This window comes from Lolium perenne, chromosome 7, assembly GCF_019359855.2.
Source record: "Lolium perenne isolate Kyuss_39 chromosome 7, Kyuss_2.0, whole genome shotgun sequence".
Classification (NCBI taxonomy): domain Eukaryota; kingdom Viridiplantae; phylum Streptophyta; class Magnoliopsida; order Poales; family Poaceae; genus Lolium; species Lolium perenne.
In genome coordinates, this window is record NC_067250.2 from 161,695,314 (window position 1) to 161,702,263 (window position 6,950).

General features: G+C 39.1%; 1 long non-coding RNA gene across 1 annotated transcript; it reads right to left on the reverse strand.

The window, feature by feature from the left end:
• Positions 1 to 1,745: 1,745 nt before the first annotated feature.
• LOC127300965 (uncharacterized) lies at positions 1,746 to 4,143 on the reverse strand. Its single transcript, XR_011748962.1, has 4 exons — positions 3,863 to 4,143; positions 3,678 to 3,774; positions 3,436 to 3,512; positions 1,746 to 2,310 (listed from the first exon to the last, which is right to left on the reverse strand). It is a non-coding gene; the product is annotated as an uncharacterized lncRNA (long non-coding RNA).
• Between the last annotated feature and the right edge of the window lie 2,807 nt (positions 4,144 to 6,950).

Genomic DNA, 6,950 nt, shown 5'->3' on the forward strand with positions numbered 1-6,950 from the left:
AAGAGGAATAGAAGCTATACTTCCGACTAAAGAAAGAATTTGTTTCGTAAATATTTTCCCCAAGTACTTGTTTCCTAACTAACGTCCATGCTAACTAAGGTCTCCTACAGTCAGGATAGCTCTGATACCAGCTCTGTGGGGACCCCAGACTAGCTGTCCGAAATTCCCTGTTATGTATACAGTTCACGATCCCATGATCAGTGCGTCGTGAACACATAACCGAACTGATATCAAATTACACCATCCATTACAAAGCGGAATAAGAAAATTACAACATGGTCACATGACCAATACTTACATAATAGCCGCGAAGGGCTTAACTAAACATCAGAGTAGCATCATCACTTCAGCAGCGCAGTACCCAAGTCATCTGCCATAACCCTACAGGCAACTGACTGGGAAGACATTCCTAGCTCGCATAGACGTTGTCAACTCCTTCTTCATCCGTCGTATTCCTCCAAGTCTGGCCAAGTAAATAGCCAGGGACAAAGCCGTGAGTACATTTGGAATTGTACTCGCAAACCATCAAGAAGGTACTTTGCAAGAGTGCAAGATAACAAATGCTAATCTAAGATGACAAGAGGGAAGAGCTAATTTCTCCAGTGGAAATAGCATGAAGAAGAGAAGTAGTTTCTCTTGTGGATATAGCATATGAAAGAGTAATAGTTTCTCTTGTGGATGTAGCATCCCAACATCACAGTTGAAGGGGACACTAAGAAGATCATATGACATCTCTATATCTTTGTTGAAGAAGATACTTCAAAAGAGTTCCTATGACATCTCTATATCTTTGTTGAAGAAGATAATCTAAAAGATATCCTATGACATCTCTATATCTTTGTTGAAGAAGTTACTTCAAAAGAGTTCCACAACATAAAACACTAGGATGGGGTAACCCAATTTTATTTATCCTTCCCGACCATCTCCATATGGTCGACACATCCTTTCCCGTACCCTTCCGGTACTTCAAAACAAGTTCTTTCCTTTCCTTTGTCAAACAATTTTGTAAAACAAAACTCATCAGGCTAAGCAACAACCATTCCAACCGTCCATGACCGCGGACACGGCTATTCGAATAGATTTGACTCTGCAGAGTTTGCACACTTTCCCCACAAGATCCGCGAGTTCATCATGTGGGCATCATCCCCGCATATCAACTATGCCATGACAAAAACTCGGACATAGCCTTTCGCCTATTCGTCTTAGCACGGGATCCTACCCTATGGAGTATGTACCTCCCCGGCACCATGGCAGCTCACCTCACTTTGAGCGTGGCTCCACCGCCAAGCCAGGAGACCCATAGTGTCTTCCGGACGGGTCAGCCCCGAAGGCCTCCCGTTATACTATTGTCTCCACCAACGACAATCCGGATTCAGGGGTAACCTTACCCTTATATAGTTGTGTGGTGTCCCATGTTAAGAAGAACAAACTACGAGCTAAGCCCCGTCCCACTCCAGGGTAATGTGGTTGCGCGGGTTAATTGTCACGGGTGAATACTTAGACGCCAAAGTTTTCGAAAACAAGATTTTCTTTCCAACCATCTTTGCCAAGATCCTTTCCTTTCATAAACACACACTTGGGTAAGTCCAACTCACCCAAGGTTTTCATAAAACATTTACAACAAGGTAAGCCTTGAGGGGTTCCCAACCTAAAGTTTCATGAGTTGAACTACTATTGCACTACGGCCGAGATGAGAGTCATCACGCCATAGATGGTGTGAAAGGGAGTAATGGAGTGGATCATACTTGCTTAAGGTAAGCATGTACTATGACCACACAAGGAGGATTATACTTTCAGATTTGTGGTGCTAAATATACAACTTAGATAGTGGATTATCACTATCCAACATACTCTCCAATGGGTACACGGCATACTCCTCTCAAGTTGAGAATACACCAAGATCATGACATTGATACCTCTATACTACAAAAGTGGTGGGTGTAGTGTAAGTCATTATCTTGAGATGGAACATGCTCAAGTCGAGCATACAATATAACCAAGAGGAATAGCACGGCCATGATACCATGCATCCCATAATCACAAAGACAATAGTGGAGTATCACCACTAGGGAGTACTCCACTAGCAACCATACATATATGACAATAATAAGGAGAACAACACACATAGAACCAAGGTGCTTTGGACATCAACAAATGACATCCAACTAGACACCGAATCAGAGGTCAAAAGATGGCTTGCCTTGGCTTATTTGTCCCTGTACTTCTTCAACTCCATCAATATAAGAATTCCAACAATATAAATAATCTTCTCATCCGATTCCACTTCTTCTTCTCCGGAATTGTTCGCATCTATCGCCGGAAAATATAAAAGGAACACAATCAATCACATTGCATCAACAAGACAACATTCAACAATCAACAACTAACCATGCAGCCAAGGTATAACATACTAAAGACCTATAGACACCACAAAACAATTTTAAGAGTTTTAATTTAGAAAACCCCATTTAATTACCTAGTAAAGGTATGAGTGCATCACAACTTAGCAATTGCCTCTCTCGGTTATCACCATGGTATAAACCAAATATCCCCTGGTAGATAACATCATAAAGATGACAAGTGCATTAGTTTGGCAACAAAAACATTCACATTATAATTTGAAACATTTTTGGAAAAGCGGGCAATCATTCTCCCTATTTTAAGAAGCTTACATAACACTACACAAGAATAGGAGCAAATGATATGCCCCATAATTTGAAGACTTAAGCAAAACAAAAGAGCTAAAGTTAAATTGCAGAGGTTTTGTTTTGCAAGCATAAAACAAAGGTTGCCCATCTCTACTAAAAAGAGTTGGTCAAGGGTTTTAAATAAACCGAAAAGTTTTGCTTCAACAATGCTTGTCACACATAAACATTACTAACAGCAACAAATATGTATTAACAGAGACTAATAATATTTTTCCTATATAGCCAGTACTAATACAAGACTAACCCAATTGGAATCACCCAAAAATATTAAACCTACAATTTTAGGAATTTCTTTGAATCTGACTGTACAGAAAACAAGATCTATAAGCCATAAATCGTAGAAAAATCCTAAAAACATGAGGCCACTGGCATTCGAAAGATATTCAAACATAGATTCACACACAATTGGATTTGGGTTCAAATTGTTTCTGAAACTCTCACAAATGGATTTACAAGTTTACTGCATGTTTTCACCATTTGCTTTAACTATGGAGTTGCAGAACAGATAAATGTTTGAATCTTATTTGAGATGATTAATAAAACATTCATTAATCCTACAGAATTGGAATCACACAATTAGGTTCAAAAATGGATTTTTGATGATTTAAAAGCTAACAGCCATGTCTGCAGAACACACAGAACAAGTTTAATTTATCAAAAATCATACACAAATCATAAAAATATGAGGTCAGCTGCATCTGAGAGGTATTAAATAGGTGGTTCTTACCCAATTGGTTTCATTCAAAAATTCGTCTCCAGGCTCCTGGTTTAATTCGACAAAGTCAGATCTGACCAGATCTTTATCTGTGAACCATTTCAATTTCAGGAGGTCATTCGAAGTGAAACCAACGCCAAAATGAAGGTACTGGAGAGTGCTTTCACCCACAGTTGAGTTTGCTCAAAAAGGTTTTGTAAAACGGAAGAAATTTAACAAACAGTGATTCTTCATGTTTGCACAACTTTATTTACCATTCAAAATCCGTAACGAATTTGAGGATGAGACCAACGCCAAGTTGTAGATCTTTTCAATACCTATCTGCGGAACTTTGAATCACTCGATTTGGATCTGCACACAAGATTTGGCGGATTTTACAAGTTCGTACCAGAATCTGAAACAGCAAGATACAGAAATTACTGCAAGGTTTTGGACGAACTTTGCTCAAGAACTTCAGATCTGAGGATAGCTCAACCTTCTCCATGCTTGGACCAACATGCACCTGCATCAAGATCCAATCTAGTGAGAGGAGAAAGGAGAAAGTGAGCTGGACTCATCAAAGATTAGGGGAGAAGAGAGTGAGAGGGATGCTCTCATGGTGAGGGGAAGCTTGGGGAAGGAGGGGAGCTCCATCTTGGTGGCTTTCCATGGCCATGGCCGGCCATGGGAGCAAGGGGCAGCAGCATTTCGTGGTGGAGGGCAGGAGGAGAGTGTGAGGGAGTGGAGAGTGAATGAAATGAAGCCAAAGGGGAGGTGGTGGCCGGCTAGGGCCAATTTATAGAGGGAGAGGGGTGGCTGCCTCCTTTTTTCATTGGCTATGGTGGGTGGCTGCCCATTTAGTGATTGGGCTAGTTGGGAGGTAAGCCTTGTGGAGGAAGGAAGTGAGGAAAAGAGGGCTGGCCGAAATTTGCATGCACATACAATGACCGGCTCCATTCTTATGTCATGCAAAAATGATTCATCAAAAGGGAGTTCCCATCATGCATGTAGATCATGGAGGAGCTACATAATTCCTTGCCGAAATGGTGGCTTAGATGATGTGTAGGAAAATATAAAATAGCTAGAGATGGAGGAAGAACGTGATGGTGATGGGGGTGTACAAGTTTTCATGTGCAAGCTATTTTGGAGATGGCCGCCACAAGATTTTGAGACTTGGCCATTCCAAACAAGATGAGACACATGGTACCCAAGTGCCTAAGCAAGACACACGACACCACTTGTGTTATGCAAAGAAAATAGGTTCCTTCAAGTGGTAAAGAGTCTAAGGTTTAGAAGGATAGTGATGGATATAATGATACAATAACAATGATGAATATGGTGACATCAATTCATCAATTCATGAGGTCAAGAATGATGATGGAAGAGAATAGAGGGGTGAGATAGGTACGAGGAAATATAAGTTGCTCTTCAAATAAGAGGTCAATTGGGAAGTGGTTTGAAAGTATCAAATGATCATCTACATGATCAAGAATTGGAGAATGAGGGAATACAATGTGGTGGATCAGAGATGTGCAAGAGTTGCCATTTGAAAAAGAGTTTAGTTGAAAGGTATGGGACACACCTCAATTGTATAGAGACAATTGGGAATGAACTCAAGTGAAATGGAATCTTGAAGATGTTGGGTGAAAACTAGTTGGAACATAGGAGTTCAAAATATTCTACTTACTTTCTCAAGTAAAGTAGAGTTTTCTCAATTTTAAAGTAAACAAGAAATGGTATAGGTACCATAAACAAGCCTTTTGTTAAAAACAAAGAAAAATAGAGAGTAATGTTTTAGAAATCAGTGCTTGGTAGAAATGGGATGAAAAAAAAAACCCATTTCAGTTTCTTGTTTTCTTTGAAGAAATATCTTGAAAAGATTTAACAAAACTAGAAGTAGTTTTGTGATCAAAACTAGAGAAGGAAAATCAATAAGATTTTTGGAGAGAGGAAACTTAATTTAGGGAGAAGTGTTCTCAAGGGTAGATGGTGGCTACAAAATGTACCCATCATTCCCACTCTTGGTTTTGTGAAGATTAACTTGGATTAAAAACAAGAGGTAAAATCGAAGGAAGTGATCTAGTGTTGAATCATTGAATAGGATACAAGGTCAAGTTGAATATATGAGCTGCAAGGATTGACTGAGACATGCAAGACGTGGAGGTTGAAGAGGGTGTTGCATAGATGGGATCCATGCATTGAGGCTACCAATAACAGTTGTGGTTGCTTAGAAATTAACTGCCAACGTCTAGACATTTTAAGCTTGTCAACACAGATGGTCGACATGGACTCAAAACCAACAAGGATGAGTGGGTATAAGAGAGGGATGTAGCTAGGGGAAGATGATCCCAAGTTTTGAATTTAGGATGATTGAGCTAGGTTGTACCACAAGGAGAAAAATCAAGAAGGCACACTCAGGTTGCCATCAGGGGAAGAGTTTGATGTAGTAAAAAGGAAAACAACTTTTCCTAGGACACACATGTGTTTTATTAGGTGAGTTGTTTGTTTTACCACTAGAGGTGTTGTTCTAAGAGGTGGCTCAAGACAAAACTCAACAAGAAAAACAAGACAATACATCTACCAACAGATCAAAGCAATTCATCTTAACAGACAGATCAAGGCAATTCATCTTAATTAGTCTATAGAAAAAGTTTTTGTCCCCCCTAATTTTTGCATGAAGGACAATTAATCAAGGTTGCAAAAGGTGGGGTGTTACATAAGTGTTGTTTAAAAGGTAGCACGATGAGCTAGAAGTTGTCTATGCTAGATTTAGAAGAGTTCTAAATATTATGACGGATTCTACAAAAGAAGGCAGAATATGTCATTGTTTTGACAATGACAAAGGATGTTAAAGTCAAGAGGTTCTTTGAGAACTTGGTGTAGTTCCGACAGAGTCAGAACTTTGAAGCTATATTGTGTGTGACAATATTAGTAACATATTTCAGACCGCGGAATTAAGGTTCCACCAGAAGACCAAACATATTTAATGCCGACTCATTTGGAAATGAGTGATGCGTTGAGACGCAAATGAATTACAAAATACATACGTTTCTGAGCATGTCAGATCCGTTGACTAAAACCTCTCCCGTGAGCAAAACATGATAAAACACCAGAAGGCCAAGGTGTTATATCTTTACAAATGTAAACTAGATTATTGACTCTAGTGCAAGTGGGAGACTGAAGGAGATATGCCCAAGAGGCAATAATAAAAGTGGTTATTATATATCTTTATGTTTATGATAAATATTTATATATCATGCTATAATTGTATTAACCGAAACATTAGTACATGTGTGATATGTAGACAACAAAGAAGTCCCTAGTATGCCTCTTAAAACTAGCTTGTTGATTAATGAATGATTAGTTTCATAATCATGAACATTGGATGTTATTAATAACAAGGTTATATCATTATATGAATGATGTAATGGACACACCCAATTAAGCATAGCATAAGATCACGTCATTGAGTTATTTGCTATAAGCTTTCGGTACATAGTTACCTAGTCCTTATGACCATGAGATCATGTAAATCACTTATACCGGAA